Below are 24,164 nucleotides of genomic sequence, written 5' to 3'. Positions count from 1 at the left end.
CACTGAGGAATGGAACACACACACACACACTGAGGAATGGAACACACACACACACACACACACTGAGGAATGGAACACACACACACACACTGAGGAATGGAACAAACACACACACACTGAGGAATGGAACACACACACACTGAGGAATGGAACATACACACACACACACTGAGGAATGGAACACACACACACACACACACACACTGACGAATGGAACACACACACACACACTGAGGAATGGAACACACACACACACACTGAGGAATGGAACACACACACACTGAGGAATGGAACACACACACACACACACACAGAGGAATGGAACACACACACACACACACTGAGGAATGGAACACACACACACACTGAGGAATGGAACACACACACACACACTGAGGAATGGAACACACACACACACATTGAGGAATGGAACACACACACACACTGAGGAATGGAACACACACTGAGGAATGGAACACACACACACACTGAGGAATGGAACACACACACACACACACTGAGGAATGGAACACACACACACACACACTGAGGAATGGAACACACACACACACTGAGGAATGGAACACACACTGAGGAATGGAACACACACACACACACACTGAGGAATGGAACACACACACACACTGAGGAATGGAACACACACACACACTGAGGAATGGAACACACACACACACTGAGGAATGGAACACACACACACTAAGGAATGGAACACACACAAACACACTGAGGAATGGAACACACACACACACTGAGGAATGGAACACACACACACTGAGGAATGGAACACACACACACTGAGGAATGGAACACACACACACACACACTGAGGAATGGAACACACACACACACTGAGGAATGGAACACGCACACACACACTGAGGAATGGAACACACACACACACACTGAGGAATGGAACACACACACACACTGAGGAATGGAACACACACACACACACACTGAGGAATGGAACACACACACACTGAGGAATGGAACACACACACACACACTGAGGAATGGAACACACACACACACATGAGGAATGGAACACACACACACACACTGAGGAATGGAACACACACACACACACTGAGGAATGGAACACACACACACACACACCTGAGGAATGGAACACACACACACACACACATGAGGAATGGAACACACACACACACACTGAGGAATGGAACACACACACACACACTGAGGAATGGAACACACACACACACACACTGAGGAATGGAACACGCACACACACTGAGGAATGGAACACACACACACACACACACTGAGGAATGGAACACACACACACACACTGAGGAATGGAACACGCACACACACACTGAGGAATGGAACACACACACACACTGAGGAATGGAACACACACACACACACACTGAGGAATGGAACACACACACACACACACACACTGAGGAATGGAACACACACACACACACACTGAGGAATGGAACACAGACACACACACACTGAGGAATGGAACACACACACTGAGGAATGGAACACACACACACACACTGAGGAATGGAACACGCAAACACACACTGAGGAATGGAACACGCACACACACTGAGGAATGGAACACACACACACACACACTGAGGAATGGAACACACACACACAGAGGAATGGAACACACACACACTGAGGAATGGAACACACACACACACCGAGGAATTGAACACACACTCACACTGAGGAATGGAACACACACACACACACACTGAGGAATGGAACACACACACACACACACACTGAGGAATGGAACACACACACACTGAGGAATGGAACACACACACACACACACTGAGGAATGGAACACACACACACTGAGGAATGGAACACACACACACACACACACTGAGGAATGGAACACACACACACACACACACTGAGGAATGGAACACACACACACACACACCTGAGGAATGGAACACACACACACACACACTGAGGAATGGAACACACACACACACACACACACACACTGAGGAATGGAACACACACACACACTGAGGAATGGAACACACACACACTGAGGAATGGAACACACACACACACACACACTGAGGAATGGAACACACACACACACACACTGAGGAATGGAACACACACACACACACACTGAGGAATGGAACACACACACACACACACACACTGAGGAATGGAACACACACACACACACTGAGGAATGGAACACACACACACACTGAGGAATGGAACACACACACACACACACTGAGGAATGGAACACACACACACACACACTGAGGAATGGAACACACACACACTGAGGAATGGAACACACACACACACACACTGAGGAATGGAACACACACACACACTGAGGAATGGAACACACACACACACACACACTGAGGAATGGAACACACACACACACACTGAGGAATGGAACACACACACACTGAGGAATGGAACACACACACACACACACACACACACTGAGGAATGGAACACACACACACACACACACTGAGGAATGGAACACACACACACACACACACTGAGGAATGGAACACACACACACACACTGAGGAATGGAACACACACACACACACACTGAGGAATGGAACACACACACTGAGGAATGGAACACACACACACACTGAGGAATGGAACACACACACACACACACTGAGGAATGGAACACACACACACACACTGAGGAATGGAACACACACACACACACACTGAGGAATGGAACACACACACACACACTGAGGAATGGAACACACACACACACACACTGAGGAATGGAACACACACACACACACACTGAGGAATGGAACACACACACACACTGATGAATGGAACACACACACACACACACACACTGAGGAATGGAACACACACACACACACACACTGAGGAATGGAACACACACACACACTGAGGAATGGAACACACACACACTGAGGAATGGAACACACACACACTGAGGAATGGAACACACACACTGAGGAATGGAACACACACACACACACTGAGGAATGGAACACGCACACTGAGGAATGGAACACACACACTGAGGAATGGAACACACACACACACACACACTGAGGAATGGAACACACACACACACTGAGGAATGGAACACACACACACACACACACTGAGGAATGGAACACACACACACACACTGAGGAATGGAACACGCACACACTGAGGAATGGAACACACACTGAGGAATGGAACACACACACACACTGAGGCCATTATGGGGCACTGAAGTAGTCAGTACATTTATTTCTGGTACTGGAAAGTGTGGAAATGGCTGTGACTCATTAGGACTGTGGTGAAATGGCTGTGACTCATTAGGACTGTGGTGAAATGGCTGTGACTCATTAGGACTGTGGTGAAATGGCTGTGACTCATTAAAACTGTGGTGAAATGGCTGTGACTCATTAGGACTGTGGTGAAATGGCTGTGACTCATTAGGACTGTGGTGAAATGGCTGTGACTCATTAGGACTGTGGTGAAATGGCTGTGACTCATTAGGACTGTGGTGAAATGGCTGTGACTCATTAGGACTGTGGTGAAATGGCTGTGACTCATTAGGACTGTGGTGAAATGGCTGTGACTCCATTAGAACTGTGGTGAAATGGCTGTGACTCATTAGGACTGTGGTGAAATGGCTGTGACTCATTAGGACTGTGGTGAAATGGCTGTGACTCATTAGGACTGTGGTGAAATAGCTGTGACTCATTAGGACTGTGGTGAAATGGCTGTGACTCATTAGGACTGTGGTGAAATAGCTGTGACTCATTAGGACTGTGGTGAAATAGCTGTGACTCATTAGGACTGTGGTGAAATGGCTGTGACTCATTAGGACTGTGGTGAAATGGCTGTGACTCATTAGGACTGTGGTGAAATGGCTGTGACTCATTAGGACTGTGGTGAAATGGCTGTGACTCATTAGGACTGTGGTGAAATAGCCGTGCATCTCATTTGTCACAGTGGGACTGTAGTGTATGCCCTCTGTTTATCGAGAATAAAGAGATTGTTCTGATTAAAATGAATATGAGCAAAACTATTGTACCGATTGAGTCTCCTCCATCATGATAAACATTTATGTATATTTCATAAACAGTATTTTCTGAACAAAGTCTAGTGTCCAGGATGTTAACTCAACTGGTACCACACTCCTGCTCTGAACAAAGTCTAGTGTCCAGGATGTTAACTCAACTGGTACCACACTCCTCCTCTGAACAAAGTCTAGTGTCCAGGATGTTAACTCAACTGGTACCACACTCCTCCTCTGAACAAAGTCTAGTGTCCAGGATGTTAACTCAACTGGTACCACACTCCTCCTCTGAACAAAGTCTAGTGTCCAGGATGTTAACTCAACTGGTACCACACTCCTCCCTCTGAACAAAGTCTAGTGTCCAGGATGTTAACTCAACTGGCACAACACTCCTCCTCTGAACAAAGTCTAGTGTCCAGGATGTTAACTCAACTGGTACCACACTCCTCCTCTGAACAAAGTCTAGTGTCCAGGATGTTAACTCAACTGGCACAACACTCCTCCTCTGAACAAAGTCTAGTGTCCAGGATGTTAACTCAACTGGTACCACAGTGCTGTACAGTGATGATAATCTATACCTCGTCAGTTGCATTCAACCGAAATGTGTCTTCGTATTTAACCTAACCCCTCTGAATCAGAGAGGTGCGGGGGGGCTGCTTTAATCGACATCATTGGCGCCCCGGGAGCAGTTGTTGTTGGGGGTTAACTGCCTTGCTCAAGGGCAGAACGGCAGATTTTCCACCTTGCCGGTTCGGGGATTCGAAAAAGTGACCTTTCAGTTAATGGCCCAACACTCTTAACCCCTAGGCTACCTGCAGCGATACTAGTGGTTCCAATGGGATGAGGATGTTTGGTGTCTTGTATTTTATATACACTATATATGCAAAAGTATGTTGACACCCCTTCAAATTAGTGGATTCGGCTATTTCAGCCACACCCGTTGCTGACAGGTGTATAAAATCAACCACACCGCCATGCAATCTCCATAGACAAACATTGTCAGTAGAATTGCCTTACTGAAGAACTCAGTGACTTTCAACGTGGCACAGTCATAAGATGCCACCTTTCCAACAAGTCAGTTCGTCAAATTTCTGCCCTGGTCAACTGTAAGTGCTGTTATTGTGAAGTGAAAACGTCTAGGAGCAACAAAGCCTCAGCCGCGAAGTTGTAGGTCACACAAGCTCACAGAACGGGACAGCCGAGTGCTGAAGCGCCTAGCGTGTAAAAATCGTCTGTCCTCGGTTGCAACACTCACTACCGAGTTCCAAACTGCCTCTGGAAGCAACAATAATTTTTCGTCAGGAGCTTCATGAAATGGGTTTCCATGGCCGAGCAGGCGCACACAAGACTAAGATCACCATGCGCAATGCCAAGCGTCGGATGGAGTGGTGTAAAGCTCGCCGCCATTGGACTCTGTAGCAGTGGAAACGCGTTCTCTGGAGTGATGAATCACGCTTCACCATCTGGCAGTCCGACGGACGAATCTGGGTTTTGCGGATTCCAGGAGAACACTACCTGCCGCAATGCATACTGACAACTGTAAAGTTTGGTGGAGGAGGAATAATGGTCTGGTGCTGTTTTTCATGGTTCGGGCTAGGCCCTTTAGTTCCAGTGAAGGGAAATCTTAATGCTACAGCATACAATGACATTCTAGATGATTCTGTGCTTCCAACTTTGTGGCAACAGTTTGGGGAAGGCCCTTTCCTGTTTCAGCATGACAATGCCCCCGTGCACAAAGCGAAGTCCATACAGAAATGGTTTGTCGAGATCGGTGTGGAAGAACTTAACTGCCCTGCACAGAGCCCTGCCCTCAACCCCATCGAACACCTTTGGGATGAATTGGAACGCCGACTGCGAGCCAGGCATAATCGCCGAACATCAGTGCCCAACCTCACTAATGCTCTTGTGGTTGAATGGAAGCAAGTCCCCACAGCAATGTTCCAACATCTAGTGGAAAGCCTTCCCAGAAGAGTGGAGGCTGTTATAGCAGCAAAGGGGGGACCAACTCCATATTAATGCCCATGATTTTGGAATGAGATGTTCGACGAGCAGGTGTCCACATACTTTTGGTCATGTAGGGCGGCAGGTAGCTTAGTGGTTAAGAGCGTTGTGCCAGTAACCGAAAGGTCGCTGGTTCTAATCCCCGAGCCGCCTAGGTGAAAAATATGTCGATGTGCCCTTGAGCAAGGTACTTAACCCTAATTGCTCCTGTAAGTCGCTCTGGATAAGAGCGTCTGCTAAATGACTATTATTATTTTTTTTAAATAGGAAGCCAAAGGCTCATTTCTACATTGGGTGGATAATAAAGTTTTTATATTCTGTTCTCCAGACAACGGGCTTGTTCTCCAGACAATGGGTTTATTCTCCAGACAATGGGCTTGTTCTCCAGACAATGGGCTTGTTCTCCAGACAATGGGTTTATTCTCCAGACAATGGACTTGTTCTCCAGACAATGGGTTTATTCTCCAGACAATGGGCTTGTTCTCCAGACAATGGGTTTATTCTCCAGACAATGGGTTTATTCTCCAGACAATGGGTTTATTCTCCAGACAATGGGCTTGTTCTCCAGACAATGGGTTTATTCTCCAGACAATGGGCTTGTTCTCCAGACAATGGGTTTATTCTCCAGACAATGGGCTTGTTCTCCAGACAATGGGTTTATTCTCCAGACAATGGGCTTGTTCTCCAGACAATGGGTTTATTCTCCAGACAGTGGGCTTGTTCTCCAGACAATGGGTTTATTCTCCAGACAATGGGTTTATTCTCCAGACAATGGGCTTGTTCTCCAGACAATGGGTTTATTCTCCAGACAATGGGCTTGTTCTCCAGACAATGGGCTTGTTCTCCAGACAATGGGTTTATTCTCCAGACAATGGGTTTATTCTCCAGATAATGGGCTTGTTCTCCAGACAATGGGTTTATTCTCCAGACAATGGGCTTGTTCTCCAGACAATGGGTTTATTCTCCAGACAATGGGTTTATTCTCCAGACAATGGCTTGTTCTCCAGACAATGGGTTTATTCTCCAGACAATGGGCTTGTTCTCCAGACAATGGGCTTGTTCTCCAGACAATGGGTTTATTCTCCAGACAATGGGTTTATTCTCCAGACAATGGGCTTGTTCTCCAGACAATGGGTTTATTCTCCAGACAATGGGCTTGTTCTCCAGACAATGGGTTTATTCTCCAGACAATGGGCTTGTTCTCCAGACAATGGGTTTATTCTCCAGACAATGGGATTGTTCTCCAGACAATGGGCTTGTTCTCCAGACAATGGGTTTATTCTCCAGACAATGGGCTTGTTCTCCAGACAATGGGCTTGTTCTCCAGACAATGGGTTTATTCTCCAGACAATGGACTTGTTCTCCAGACAATGGGTTTATTCTCCAGACAATGGATTTATTCTCCAGACAATGGGCTTGTTCTCCAGACAATGGGCTTGTTCTCCAGACAATGGGTTTATTCTCCAGACAATGGGCTTGTTCGACACTGCAGCCGATAATGCAGGTGACTGCTGACTGATCTACAAATCACTTTGCACCTTAAATAACTGCTCATTATTATTTGTAGATCAGTCAGTCAGTCACAATTTACCCATGATACATTACAGTTTTGATGCTATTGAACATGGCCGAGATTGTTGTAACATTAGAATAGTATTTAAAATGGATTAAATTGAGATTTTGTGTCACTGGCCTACACACAATACCCCATAATGTAGAAGTGGAATTATGTTTTCATACAGTTTTACAAACTAGCCATAAAATAATGCAATATATGTCACAGCAGGTGTAAATGACAGCAGTGTTATGACCATACTATGACAGGTTATGAACGTGTCATAACTTGTTATGACACTGGGCATCACGTAAAGTGTTACCGAATACAAATATTCCAAAACATGCATCCTGTTTGCAATAAGGCACTAAAGTAAAACTGCAATTAACGTCCTGAATACAAAGTGTTATGCTGGGGGCAAATCCAACACAACACATTACTGAGTAGCACTCTTCATATTTTCATGTTATGTTGGGGGCAAATCCAACAACACATTACTGAGTAACAATCTTCATATTTTAAAGCATGGTGGTGACTGCATCATGTTATGGGTATGCTTGTCATCGGCAAGGATTAGGGAGTTTTTTAGGATAGCTAAGAGCAGGCAAAATCCTAGAGGAAAACCTGGTTCCGTCTGCTTTCCAACAGACACTGGGAGACAAATTCACCTTTCAGCAGGACAATAACCTAAAACACAAGGACAAATATAGACTGGAGTTGCTTACCAAGACGACGTTGAATGTTCCTGAGTGGCTTAGTTAAAGTTTTGACTTAAATTGGCTTGAAAATCTATGGCAAGACTTGAAAATGGCTGTCTAGCAATGATCAACAACCAACTTGAGCTTGAAGAAAATGGGCAGATATTGTACAATCCAGGTGTGGAAAGCTCTTAGAGACTTACCCAGAAACACTCACAGCTGTAATCGCTTCCAAAGGTGATTCTAACATGTATTGACTCAGGGGTGTGATTACTTATGTAAATGAGATACTTCTGTATTTCATTTTCAATAAATGTGCAAACATTTCTTAAAAACAATGTTTTTACTTTGCCATTTATGGGGTATTGTGTGTAGATGTGTGAGGGGGGATATATTTAAATCCATTTTTAATTCAGGCTGCAACACAACAAAATGTGGAATAAGTCAATGGGTATGAATACTTTCTGAAGGCACTGATTGATTGATTGATTGATTGATTAATTGAAATTATTAGATAATTAAAAGCAGTAAGCTGCTCCAAACGGAGACAACATTTCATACATTAAAAAATGGTGTAGGATAAAAACCCATTAACGCCTGAAGGCTCATCTCCATTGTTACATCACACAGTACATTTCTGTTAGAACACGGAACTCTCCTCCACTGACAATGGGGGGCTACCTTTCCTTAGCTGCACCGTTCTGTTCATCCAAAAGGGGTTTATCGAGAGGTCAAGAGTACTTATGGGCAAAGCAAGTAATGCATTACTGTAATGCTTTTTTTCTTTGTCAAAGCGAAGCATCTTTTGATATATTTTTCTATGGGGATGATAAAGGTCTCATTATGGTGGGAAAATGTAATAATGTGCGGTGCCATTTCACAGGGCTTTTACAACGACGCCTGCCTTCCCTTTTCTCGGACGCCCAGAGCTCTCTCTGCTCCATGACTATGGCATTGTAAGGTAACAAAGCAGGGTTGTTGTTTTGATCCAAAAGCCATTAAATGTTTTTTTGTATATATATATTATATATACATAGAGTAATTGAATGTGTGAAATAGATTGGATAGGGTACTACTCTGAGACCTTATCTAGAAAATATTTAATGGCTACTTTGTATGGAGACTACTGTGTAGGCTACAAAAAGACAGAGGCTCTGTCTGAAATGGCACCCTATTCCCTACATAGTGCACTACTTTAGACCAGAGCCCTATGGGGTCCTGGTCAAAAGTAGTGCACTATACAGGGTACAGTGTGTCATTTCAGACAGAGGAAAAACATATCCATAATGTTGCATTAAAAACATAAGGGGTTATTAACAGGGACAAGAGCTGTGGGGGGGGGGCTCCTCGGCGACTCAGACAGGCCAGCACTCCAACCTCTAGTAGAAGAGCTGTGGGGGGGCTCCCTCACCCGACTCAGACAGGCCAGCACTCCAACCTCTAGTAGAAGAGCTGGGGGGCCCCCCTCACCGACTCAGACAGGCCAGCACTCCAACCTCCTAGTAGAAGAGCTGGGGGGCTCCCTCACCGACTCAGACAGGCCAGCACTCCAACCTCTAGTAGAAGAGCTGGGGGGGCTCCCTCAGCGACTCAGACAGGCCAGCACTCCAACCTCTAGTAGAAGAGCTGTGGGGGGACTCCCTCACCGACTCAGACAGGCCAGCACTCCAACCTCTAGTAGAAGAGCTGTGGGGGGGCTCCTCACCGACTCAGACAGGCCAGCACTCCAACCTCTAGTAGAAGAGCTGGGGGGACTCCCCTCAGCGACTCAGACAGGCCAGCACTCCAACCTCTAGTAGAAGAGCTGGGGGGCTCCTCACCGACTCAGACAGGCCAGCACTCCAACCTCTAGTAGAAGAGCTGTGTGGGGGGACTCCTCACCGACTCAGACAGGCCAGCACTCCAACCTCTAGTAGAAGAGCTGGGGGGCCCCTCACCGACTCAGACAGGCCAGCACTCCAACCTCTAGTAGAAGAGCTGGGGGGGCCCTCACCGACTCAGACAGGCCAGCACTCCAACCTCCTAGTAGAAGAGCTGGGGGGGCTCCCTCACCGACTCAGACAGGCCAGCACTCCAACCTCTAGTAGAAGAGCTGTGGGGGGGACTCCCTCACCGACTCAGACAGGCCAGCACTCCAACCTCAGTAGAAGAGCTGTGGGGGGGCTCCTCACCCGACTCAGACAGGCCAGCACTCCAACCTCTAGTAGAAGAGCTGTGGGGGGGGGGCTCCTCACCGACTCAGACAGGCCAGCACTCCAACCTCTAGTAGAAGAGCTGGGGGGGACTCCTCAGCGACTCAGACAGGCCAGCACTCCAACCTCTAGTAGAAGAGCTGGGGGGGACTCCTCAGCGACTCAGACAGGCCAGCACTCCAACCTCTAGTAGAAGAGCTGGGGGGACTCCTCAGCGACTCAGACAGGCCAGCACTCCAACCTCTAGTAGAAGAGCTGGGGGGGACTCCTCAGCGACTCAGACAGGCCAGCACTCCAACTTCTAGTAGAAGAGCTGGGGGGACTCCTCACCGACTCAGACAGGCCAGCACTCCAACCTCTAGTAGAAGAGCTGGGGGGGACTCCCCTCACCGACTCAGACAGGCCAGCACTCCAACCTCTAGTAGAAGAGCTGGGGGGGACTCCTCAGCGACTCAGACAGGCCAGCACTCCAACCTCTAGTAGAAGAGCTGGGGGGGACTCCTCACCGACTCAGACAGGCCAGCACTCCAACCTCTAGTAGAAGAGCTGGGGGGACTCCTCAGCGACTCAGACAGGCCAGCACTCCAACCTCTAGTAGAAGAGCTGGGGGGACTCCCTCAGCGACTCAGACAGGCCAGCACTCCAACCTCTAGTAGAAGAGCTGGGGGGGACTCCTCAGCGACTCAGACAGGCCAGCACTCCAACCTCTAGTAGAAGAGCTGGGGGGGGACTCCTCAGCGACTCAGACAGGCCAGCACTCCAACCTCTAGTAGAAGAGCTGGGGGACTCCCTCAGCGACTCAGACAGGCCAGCACTCCAACCTCTAGTAGAAGAGCTGGGGGGGACTCCCTCAGCGACTCAGACAGGCCAGCACTCCAACCTCTAGTAGAAGCATCATACTCCCTCAGCGACTCAGACAGGCCAGCACTCCAACCTCTAGTAGAAGAGCTGGGGGGGGGGGGACTCCCTCAGCGACTCAGACAGGCCAGCACTCCAACCTCTAGTAGAAGAGCTGTGGGGGGACTCCCTCACCGACTCAGACAGGCCAGCACTCCAGCCTCTAGTAGAAGCATCATACTTGTTCCAAACCTGCAGAGTAATAAAAGACAGTGAATGAAATGAAGATTTCCTGCCAGTTACTGAGGAGAAATGGTGCTCTGGCCTGACTGGATGTGCTTCAGCATAAAGGTGTGAGTCCATAATTGAACCCTATTCCCTCAAATAGTGCACTACTTTTGACCAGAACCCATAAGGCTAATTTATGCATTGTACACGTCTATCATAAGAACTAGCCTAGCTATACGTAATATTGGCACTGGCAGTTAAATTTATCAACACTAAATAGACGTTTCACAATTCCAGAGGTAACGGTGCACTAACAGTCCATTTTCAGACAATTTATCCACTCATTTTACCTCCATTGCTCCGCGTATACGTGAGAAAAAATATACTTGCACTTTGATTTAACTTTATCAATCTAATCTGCTGTGAGCTACAACGGATAGCCTACTGTCAAAAAAATGACATTGACAACATGATATATGTACTGAACAAAAAATATAAAGGCAACATGTAAAGTGTTGGTCCCATGTTTCATAAGCTGAAATAAAAGATCCCAGAATTTTTCCATACACACACAAAAATATTATTTCTCTCACATTTTGTGCACAAATTTGTTTACATCCCTGTTAGTGAGCATTTCTCCTTTGCCAAGATAATCCATCCACCTGACATTACACAGGTGCACCTTGTGCTGGGGGACAATAAAAGGCCACTCTAAAATGTGAAGTTTTGTCACACAACACAATGCCACAGATGTCTCAAGTTTTGAGGGGAGCGTGCAATTGGCATGCTGACTGCAGGAATGTCCACCAGAGTTGTTGCCAGAGAATTGAATGTTAATTTCTCGTTTTAGAGAATTTGGTAGTACGTCCAACCGGCCTCACAACTGCAGACCACGTGTAACCACGCCAGCCCAGGACCTCCACATCCGGCTTCTTCACCTGCGGGATCGTCTGACACCAGCCACCCGGACAGCTGATGAAACTGAGGAGTATTTCTGTCTGTAATGAAGCCCTTTTGTGGGGAAACACTCATTCTGATTGTCTGGGCCTGGCTCCCCAGTGGGTGGGCCTATGCCCTCCCAGGCCCACCCATGGCTGCGCCCCTGCCCAGTCATGTGAAATCCATAGATTAGGGCTGCATCCGCCTGTGTCGGCCTTCCCCATCCGCCTGTGTCGGCCTTCCCCATCCGCCTGTGTCGGCCTTCCCCATCTGCGGTGGAAGGTGGCCGAGCTACAGCAGTGTTTGACCATAACATGCTCATCTTTCCATAGAGTGGTCATATTAGTTTGTAGGCAAAAAAACCGTTTGGGACGCTAGCAGCCGTTTTCATGAGAAGACAGATTTTTCGGGACGTCTCCTGGTCTGACAAACACCGCTGTAGCTCAGCCACCTTCCACCGCAGATGGGGAAGGCCGACACAGGCGGATGCGGAAGTGAGAAACGAAGGTGTGGTGGAGGTGTGTCTACAGATACACCATATTCTGACCTTGATTTAATTCCCTCATAATTCCACCACCTTTACGCATGATGAACGAGGTCGAACAACCTGTCGGTTCCAAGTGGATCTCTTTTTTTTGTTGTTGATAGAAATAAACACCGTTCTCCATGCGCTGTAATTTACAAACTGATAAGAGCTATTGATAAGAGCTAGGTAAATGAGTAAGCCATTTATATAAAGGGATTGTAATATAAATGACATTTGTTTTAGATCTATTTTACCTTCTGATCGCTGGAGACAGATGGGAAAACCAGTCATATGGTAGCAAACCACCGCTCCCCTCATATCTAATGCCATTGTTCACAATAGCATCACAGCAAAGCCCTGAGCATTAATCTATCACGTTTGCCCTTCACTAAATACTTGGTAGACTAGGGCTACATGACAAAAAACCCCTAACCAAACATCTCATCATCAGTGCAGTGTGCTGCTTGTGGTGAAAACGGCCACCTGAAAATGATCTCCAGGACTATTTAGATGAGCAGGCAGAGAGGTGATGACTAGAAGAGGTAGATCAGCCGATCACCAAGAGACATCTGCTGCAGCGTGACGTCCTTTATACCAGGACTCCAGATCAGCCGATCACCAAGAGACATCTGCTGCAGCGTGACGTCCTTTATACCAGGACTCCAGATCAGCCGATCACCAAGAGACATCTGCTGCAGCGTGACGTCCTTTATACCAGGACTCCAGATCAGCCGATCACCAAGAGACATCTGCTGCAAGCGTGACGTCCCTTTATACCAGGACTCCAGATCAGCCGATCACCAAGAGACATCTGCTGCAGCGTGACGTCCTTTATAGCAGGACTCCAGATCAGCCGATCACCAAGAGACATCTGCTGCAGCGTGACGTCCCTTATACCAGGACTCCAGATCAGCCGATCACCAAGAGACATCTGCTGCAGCGTGACGTCCTTTATAGCAGGACTCCAGATCAGCCGATCACCAAGAGACATCTGCTGCAGCGTGACGTCCTTTATAGCAGGACTCCAGATCAGCCGATCACCAAGAGACATCTGCTGCAGCGTGACGTCCCTTATACCAGGACTCCAGATCAGCCGATCACCAAGAGACATCTGCTGCAGCGTGACGTCCTTTATACCAGGACTCCAGATCAGCCGATCACCAAGAGACATCTGCTGCAGCGTGACGTCCGGACTCAGATCAGCCGATCACCAAGAGACATCTGCTGCAGCGTGACGTCCTTTATAGCAGGACTCCAGATCAGCCGATCACCAAGAGACATCTGCTGCAGCGTGACGTCCTTTATAGCAGGACTCCAGATCAGCCGATCACCAAGAGACATCTGCTGCAGCGTGACGTCCTTTATACCAGGACTCCAGATCAGCCGATCACCAAGAGACATCTGCTGCAGCGTGACGTCCTTTATAGCAGGACTCCAGATCAGCCGATCACCAAGAGACATCTGCTGCAGCGTGACGTCCTTTATAGCAGGACTCCAGATCAGCCGATCACCAAGAGACATCTGCTGCAGCGTGACGTCCTTATAGCAGGACTCAGATCAGACGATCACCAAGAGACATCTGCTGCAGCGTGACGTCCTTTATAGCAGGACTCCAGATCAGCCGATCACCAAGAGACATCTGCTGCAGCGTGACGTCCTTTATACCAGGACTCAGATCAGCCGATCACCAAGAGACATCTGCTGCAGCGTGACGTCCCTTATAGCAGGACTCCAGATCAGCCGATCACCAAGAGACATCTGCTGCAGCGTGACGTCCCTTTATAGCAGGACTCCAGATCAGCCGATCACCAAGAGACATCTGCTGCAGCGTGACGTCCTTTATAGCAGGACTCCAGATCAGCCGATCACCAAGAGACATCTGCTGCAGCGTGACGTCCCTTATAGCAGGACTCCAGATCAGCCGATCACCAAGAGACATCTGCTGCAGCGTGACGTCCTTTATAGCAGGACTCCAGATCAGCCGATCACCAAGAGACATCTGCTGCAGCGTGACGTCCTTTATAGCAGGACTCCAGATCAGCCGATCACCAAGAGACATCTGCTGCAGCGTGACGTCCTTTATAGCAGGACTCCAGATCAGCCGATCACCAAGAGACATCTGCTGCAGCGTGACGTCCTTATACCAGGACTCCAGATCAGCCGATCACCAAGAGACATCTGCTGCAGCGTGACGTCCTTTATACCAGGACTCCAGATCAGCCGATCACCAAGAGACATCTGCTGCAGCGTGACGTCCTTTATAGCAGGACTCCAGATCAGCCGATCACCAAGAGACTGGCGTACAGAATAAATGTAATTCAACCACTGAATACCCTCCCACTTGCTGGCCAACAGATTTTTTTCGTGGAGTTTTCATTCAATCACGTTTTCAGTACATTTATTTAAAGCCATCCATTTGGTGTACATTTAATTTCAATTTTCTCGACAGACTCTCTAGAATATATGGAGAGAGCGGTTCAGAATATTAGGGATCAATGACAGAAAGCCATGTAAATACACACATATTCGTCTCCTTTTCAGCACCAATTGGTAGATTTAAAAATACTCTGATCTTGTATATTATTTAGGGTTAGGAAAGTATTTATGAATAATAATTTTAAAAAAACGTTTGAAGAGCCTTTACGCACAAAATATATTAGTGAATCAAAAATACAGTGTTTTGATTCATCCTGAAAGTTGTCATTCAATTGTTCAACCCATGAAATACTGGAAGGTGAGAAAAGTGTCCAATAGGGGTTGAGCAGTAGTCGTATACATCCACCCTAATAATCCTCACTGATCATGGAACTGGGATGACAACGGACCAGTCGTCGTGAACCGTGTGCCAGGATCCAAGTTAGTCCAGGGCGTCGTGAACCGTGTGCCAGGATCCAAGTTAGTCCAGGGCGTCGTGAACCGTGTGCCAGGATCCAAGTTGGTCCAGTCGTCGTGAACCGTGTGCCAGGATCCAAGTTGGTCCAGTCGTCGTGAACCGTGTGCCAGGATCCAAGTTGGTCCAGTCGTCGTGAACCGTGTGCCAGGATCCAAGTTGGTCCTCTCGTCGTGAACCGTGGTGCCAGGATCCAAGTTAGTCCAGGGCGTCGTGAACCGTGTGCCAGGATCCAAGTTGGTCCAGTCGTTCGTGAACCGTGTGCCAGGATCCAAGTTGGTCCAGTCGTCGTGAACCGTGTGCCAGGATCCAAGTTGGTCCAGTCGTCGTGAACCGTGTGCCAGGATCCAAGTTGATCCAGTCGTCGTGAACCGTGTGCCAGGATCCAAGTTGGTCCAGTCATCGTGAACCGCGGTGCCAGGATCCAAGTTGGTCCAGTCATCGTGAACCGTGTGCCAGGATCCAAGTTGGTCCAGTCGTCGTGAACCGTGTGCCAGGATCCAAGTTGGTCCACTCGTCATGAACCGTGTGCCAGGATCCAAGTTGATCCAGTCGTCGCGAACCGTGTGCCAGGATCCAAGTTGGTCCAGTCGTCGTGAACCGTGTGCCAGGATCCAAGTTGGTCCACTCGTCATGAACCGTGTGCCAGGATCCAAGTTGATCCAGTCGTCATGAACCGTGTGCCAGGATCCAAGTTGGTCCAGTCGTCGTGAACCGTGTGCCAGGATCCAAGTTGGTCCACTCGTCATGAACCGTGGTGCCAGGATCCAAGTTGATCCAGTCGTCATGAACCGTGTGCCAGGATCCAAGTTGATCCACTCGTCATGAACCATGTGCCAGGATCCAAGTTGGTCCAGTCATCGTGAACCGTGTGCCAGAATCCAAGTTGGTCCACTCGTCATGAACCGTGTGCCAGGATCCAAGTTGATCCAGTCGTCATGAACCGCGGTGCCAGGATCCAAGTTGATCCACTCGTCATGAACCATGTGCCAGGATCCAAGTTGGTCCAGTCATCGTGAACCGTGTGCCAGAATCCAAGTTGGTCCACTCGTCATGAACCGTGTGCCAGGATCCAAGTTGATCCAGTCGTTGTGAACCGTGTGCCATGTTCCAAGTTGGTCCACTCGTCGTGAACCGTGTGCCAGGATCCAAGTTGGTCCAGTCATCGTGAACCGTGGTGCCAGAATCCAAGTTGGTCCACTCGCCAGAACCATGTGCCAGGATCCAAGTTGATCCAGTCGTCGTGAACCGTGTGCCATGTTCCAAGTTGGTCCACTAGCGCGGAACCGTGCTGCCAGGATCCAAGTTGGTCCAGTCATCGTGAACCGTGTGCCAGGATCCAAGTTGATCCACTCGTCATGAACCATGTGCCAGGATCCAAGTTGATCCAGTCGCCGTGGAACCGTGTGCCAGGTTCCAAGTTGGTCCACTCGCCGTGAACCGTGTGCCAGGATCCAAGTTGGTCCAGTCATCGTGAACCTTGTGCCAGGATCCAAGTTGATCCACTCGTCATGAACCATGTGCCAGGATCCAAGTTGATCCAGTCGTCGTGAACCGTGTGCCAGGTTCCAAGTTGGTCCACTCGTCGTGAACCGTGTGCCAGGATCCAAGTTGATCCAGTCGTCGTGAACCATGTGCCAGGATCCAAGTTGATCCACTCGTCATGAACCATGTGCCAGGATCCAAGTTGATCCAGTCGTCGTGAACCGTGTGCCATGTTCCAAGTTGGTCCACTCGTCGTGAACCGTGTGCCAGGATCCAAGTTGGTCCAGTCATCGTGAACCGTGTGCCAGGATCCAAGTTGATCCACTCGTCATGAACCATGTGCCAGGATCCAAGTTGATCCAGTCGTCGTGAACCGTGTGCCAGGTTCCAAGTTGGTCCTCTCGTGCGTGAACCGTGTGCCAGGATCCAAGTTGGTCCAGTCATCGTGAACCGTGTGCCAGGATCCAAGTTGATCCACTCGTCATGAACCATGTGCCAGGATCCAAGTTGATCCAGTCGTCGTGAACCGTGGTGCCAGGTTCCAAGTTGGTCCACTCGTCGTGAACCGTGTGCCAGGATCCAAGTTGATCCAGTCGTCGTGAACCGTGTGCCAGGATCCAAGTTGATCCACTCGTCATGAACCATGTGCCAGGATCCAAGTTGATCCAGTCGTCGTGAACCGTGTGCCAGGTTCCAAGTTGGTCCACTCGCCGTGAACCGTGGTGCCAGGATCCAAGTTGATCCAGTCGTCGTGAACCGTGTGCCAGGATCCAAGTTGGTCCACTCGTCATGAACCGTGTGCCAGGATCCAAGTTGGTCCAGTCGTCGTGAACCGTGTGCCAGGATCCAAGTTGGTCCAGTCGCCGTGAACCGTGTGCCAGGATCCAAGTTGGTCCACTCGCATGAACCGTGTGCCAGGATCCAAGTTGGTCCAGTCGTCGTGAACCTTGCACCAGGCTCCAGGTTTAAACTGCTACGTATGGTCTGCGTTCCATAATAATTCCAATAGGCTGCGGGCCTCCTGCGTGGCGCAGCGGTCTCAAGGCACTGCATCGCAGTGATTGAGGCGTCACTACCGACCCGGGTTCGTTCCCAGGCTGTGTCACAACCAGCCGTGACCGGGAATCCCATAGGGCGGCGCACAATTGGCCCAGCGTCGTCCGGTTAGGGAGGGTTTGGCCAGGGGGCTTTACTTGGCTCATGGCGCTGTAGCGACTCCTTGTGGCGGGCCGGGCGCTTGCAGGCTGACTTTGGTCGTCAGTTGAACAGTGTTTCCTCCGACACATTGGTGCGGCTGGCTTCGGGTTAAGCTGGCAGGTGTTAAGGAGCGCGGGTCATGTTTCGGAGGACGCATGACACGACATTCGCCTCTCCCGAGCCCGTTGGGGAGTTGCAGCGATCAGACAAGATCACAATTGGATATCATGAAGTTGGGGAGAAAAAAGGGGGTAAAATACAAACAACAACAAAAAAATATAAAAAACTAAATCTAATAGGCTACATGTCCCAAATTATTGCACAACTTGTAATACGTTAGCCTAATATGATCCAGTATTGCTAGCGACCCTCAGGAACAACCAGACGACCGTGACAGAGGAAAGAAAGGTCAACTAACTCTGTAATGGAACTAACACTAAAGTGACAGTTATAAATGTATGGTGGTATAACTGACGGTGGCTACTGATAGTGGCTAATATTTAACACCATACAAATGGTAAAAAATACAGTGAAAAGTCCGGACGTATAATGAGAACATTCTAGGAAATCACAAATCAACTCAGTAGGTTTGGCGCTGTACTGTCATTTGCGCATGGCGACAAAAAGCCTATAGCTTGGGTCTCCAAATGTCATCCTTGCAAGTTACACTGAGTGTACAAAACATTAAGAACACCTTCCTAATATTGAGTTGCACCACCCCTTTTGCACTCAAAACAGCCTCAATTCGTCGGGCAAGGACAAACGCCCCATAATATCTGGCCCTCTGCCCAAAACACCCCATAATATCTGGCCCTCTGCCCCAAACGCCCCATAATATCTGGCCCTCTGCCCCAAACACCCCATAATATCTGGCCCTCTGCCCCAAACGCCCCCATAATATCTGGCCCTCTGCCCTCCCTAAATCATGGCATTGAACGGTTCAGCAGACTATTAGCCCTCCATAACTGGCTACGAGACTATTGCAGCTCTGTGGGTGTAACATTTATTGACAATGTTGATACCTTCTGGAAACAAAGCTCGTATTATAAGGAGGATGGGATCCACCCAAATCATTTGGGTTCCTGGATCCTTTCACTGCATTATAAGGCTGCGTTGAGACAATGACTTATCAATGACCAGCTCATTTAATCCCTACCATTGTGTCGCTGAGTTGTCATAATGATTCAGGAAATGTACATTATCCTAGGGGCGTTGGAAGACACAATGTAAGTAACCTAATTTATGTCCCTCTTACTGCCCTGAATGCCTCTGCTGATCCTACAGCTATTGTATGCAGGAGTCATGTGCCTATGAACCAGAGTTATTGTCAATAGGAACCGATGTGGATGTGGTGGAGGAGTCAGGCGCAGGACACAGAGGTTTCGTCCAACAGACTTTAATAGTCCAAAGTAAACGAGAAAACACGACCTCGACCAAAACAAGAGGTGAGGGAAATTACGCAAACACGCGTAAACACTAAACACAAAACAAAACAGAGTGCAAACACGTAGCTCCGACAGAATGGCAGTCATTAACAACACACAATCAGACTAATGCAAAACAAGGAACTTATAAGACAAGTAATCAACACACAAATGGACACAGGTGTAAAAGACAGACAAAAGCAATCACACTACGAAACATAGAGCGATGGCAGCTAGTACTCCGGGGACGGCGAACGCCGAAGCCTGCCCGAACCAGGAGGAGGAGCAGTCTCGGCAGAATCCGTGACAGTTATACTGTTAGCACTGAGGTGGTGTGCCCTAGCAGGAAGTCCACTGTGTGCAGATCACCCCTGCACTAATAAAAATAACCAGAGTATGTCTACCTCTGCTAAGCTTCCCAGTAAAGCAAGAAGAATAATCAAGCATCCCAGAAAAGTGTTAAAAATAGCCCACGTTAACATACGTAGCTTAAGAAACAAGGTTCATGAAATCAATAATTTGCTACTAACATATTACATTCATATTCTGACTATCTCTGATCCTCACTTAGACAATACCTTTGATGATACAGTGGTAGCAATACAAGGTTATAACATTTACAGAAAAGACAGAAATGCCAACGGGGCGGTGTTGCGGTCTATATTCAGAACCACATTCCTGTAAAGCTTAGAGAGGATCTCATGTTAAATACTGTTGAAGTAATATGGCTACAGGTTCATCTGCCTCACCTAAAGCCCATTCTGGTGGGAAGCTGCTATAGACCACCAAGTGCTAACAGTCAGTATCTGGATAATGTGTGAAATGCTTGATGAGGTATGTGATATCATTAGAGAGGTATATTTTCTGGGTGATTTAAATATTGACTGGCTTTCATCAGGCTGCCCACTCAAGAGAAAGCTTCAAACTGTAACTAGTGCCTGCAACCTGGTTCAGGTTATCAGTCAACCTACCGGGGTAGTTACAAACAGTACAGGAATTAAATCATCAACATGTATTGATCATATCTTTACTAATGCTGCAGAAACTTGTTTGAAAGCAGTATCCACATCCATCGGATGTAGTGATCACAATATAGTAGCCATATCTAGGAAAACCAAAGTTCCAAAGGTTGGGCCCAATATTGTGTATAAGAGGTCATACAATATGTTTTGTAGTGATTCCTATGTTGTTGATGTGAAGTATATTTGTTGGCCTGTGATGTGTAATAATGAGCAACCAGACGCTGCACTTGACACATTTATGAAATTACTTATCCCAGTTACTAATAAGCAAGCACCCATTAACAAAATGACTGTAAAAACAGTTAAATCCCAGTGGATTGATGAGGAATTGAAAAATGGTATGGTTGAGAGGGATGAGGCAAAAGAGATGGCAAATAGGTCTGGCAAACGTACTGCAAATTGAGAAATCATGTGACTAAACTGAATAAAAAGAAGAAGAAACTACACTATGAAACAAAGATAAATGACATAAAAAAATGATAGTAAAAAAGCTTTGGAGCACCTTCAATGAAATGTTGGGCAAAAAGGCAAACTCAGCTCCATCATTCATTGAATCAGATGGCTCATTCATCACAAAACTCTCTGATATTGCCAACTACTTTAAAGATATTTTAATTGGCAAGATTAGCAAACTTAGGCATGACATGCCGGCAACAAACGCTGACACTACACATCCAAGTATATCTGACCAAATTATGAAAGACAAGCATTGTAATTTTGAATTCCGTAAAGTAAGTGTGGAAGAGGTGAAAAAAGTATTATTGTCAATCAACAATGACAAGCCACAACTTGGATGGAAAATTACTGAGGATAATAGCGGACGATATTGCCATATTCTCAATTTAAGCCTACTAGAAAGTGTGTGCCCTCAGGCCTGGAGGGAAGCAAAAGTCATTCCGCTACCCAAGAATAGTAAAGCCCCTTAACTGGCTCAAACAGCCAACCAATCAGCCTGTTACCAACCCTTAGTAAACTTTTGGAAAAAATGGTGTTTGACCAGATAAAATGCTATTTTAAAGTAAACAAATTGACAACAGACTTTCAGCACGCTTATAGGGAAGGACATTCAACAAGCACAGCACTTACACAAATGACTGATGATTGGCTGAGAGAAATTGATGATAAAAAGATTGTGGGGGCTGTTTTGTTAGACTTCAGTGAGGCTTTTGACATTATCGATCATAGTCTGTTGCTGGAAAAACATATGTGTTATGGTTTTACACCCCCTGCTATATTGTGGATAAAGAGTTACCTGTCTAACAGAACACAGAGGGTGTCATTTAATGGAAGCCTCTCCAACAAAATCCAGGTAGAATCAGGAATTCCTCAGGGCAGCTGTCTAGGCCCCTTACTTTTTTCAATCTTTACTAACGACATGCCTTTGAGTAAAGCCAGTGTGTCTATGTATGCGGATGACTCAACACTATACACGTCAGCTACCACAGTGACTGAAATGACAGCAACACTTAACAAAGACCTGCAGTTAGTTTCAGAATGAGAGGCAAGGAATAAGTTAGTCCTAGATATTTCAAAAACTAAAAGCATTGTATTTGGGACAAATCATTCACTAAACCCTAAACCTCAACTAAATCTCGTAATGAATAATGTGGAAATTGAGCAAGTTGAGGTGACTAAAACTGCTTGGAGTAACCTTGGATTGTAAACTGTCATGGTCAAAACATTTGGATACAACAGTAGCTAGGATGGGGAGAAGTCTGTCCATAATAAAAGCGCTGCTCTGCCTTCTTAACAACACTATCAACAAGGCAGGTCCTACAGGCCCTAGTTTTGTCACACCTGGACTACTGTTCAGTCGTGTGGTCAGGTGCCACAAAGAGGGACTTGGGAAAAATTACAATTGGCTCAGAACAGGGCAGCACGGCTGGCCCTTAAAAGTACACAGGGAGCTAACATTATTAATATGCATGTCGATCTCTCCTGGCTCAAAGTGGAGGAGAGATTGACTTCATCACTTCTTGTATTTGTGAGAGGTATTGACATGTTGAATGCACCGAGCTGTCTGTTTGAACTCCTGGCACACAGCTCGGACACCCATGCATACCCCACAAGACATGCCACCAGAGGTCTCTTCACAGTCCCCAAGTCCAGAACAGACTATGGGAGGCGCACAGTACTACATAGAGCCATGACTACATGGAACTCTATTCCACATCAAGTAACTCATGCCAGCAGTAAAATTAGATTTAAAAAAACAGATAAAAATACACCTTATGGAACAGCGGGGACTGTGAAGAGACACAAACATAGACACAGACACATGCATACAAACACACGATAACATACGCACTATACACACATGTACACATGGATTTTGTGTTATAGATATGTGGTAGTAGAGTAGAGGCCTGAGGGCACACACTTAATATGTTGTGAAATCTGTTATGAATGTATTGCAATGTTTTTAAAATGTATAACTGCCTTAATTCTGCTGGACCCCAGGAAGAGTGGGGATCCATAATAAATACAAATACGAATACAAAGGCACTTAAATATTTTGTCTTGCCCATTCACGCTCTAAATGGCACACATACGCAACCATGTCTCAATTGTCTCAAGGCTTTAAAAAAATCCATCTTCAACCTGCCTCCTCCCCTTCGTCTACACTGATTTGAAGTGGATTTAACAAGAGACATCAATAAGGGATCATAGCTTTCACCTGGATTCACCTGGTCAGTCTATGTCATTGAAAGAGCAGGTGTTCTTAGTGTTTCGTACACTCAGTGTAGAACTGATGGAACTAGAATAGAACGCTCCTGGCGTGGTTCTAGAATCTCAAATCAACATCCATCCATTCCACCATGCTGCTGTGGTCTGGTCTGTCATCACAAATCTGCTAATAAATGGACTGGCCAGTCTGGCCCAAGGCCAGTCTCCATCAATAATACAGTAATAACATAACAATGTGTGGATAATGATGAATTAGACCCTGGCTAAGGCTTTTAAATGGGCCTGGGTGGATGGATGCATTGGCCCCTCTAAAACACCAAGCCATTGTGACTGGATAAACACACTGAGCTATGGGGTTCACGTTAGTTTAATAAATCTGCATCTAGATCGATGGGACGACC

This window comes from Coregonus clupeaformis, chromosome 1 (assembly GCF_020615455.1).
Source record: "Coregonus clupeaformis isolate EN_2021a chromosome 1, ASM2061545v1, whole genome shotgun sequence".
NCBI classification, from domain to species: domain Eukaryota; kingdom Metazoa; phylum Chordata; class Actinopteri; order Salmoniformes; family Salmonidae; genus Coregonus; species Coregonus clupeaformis.
This window is presented reverse-complemented; position numbering follows the sequence as displayed.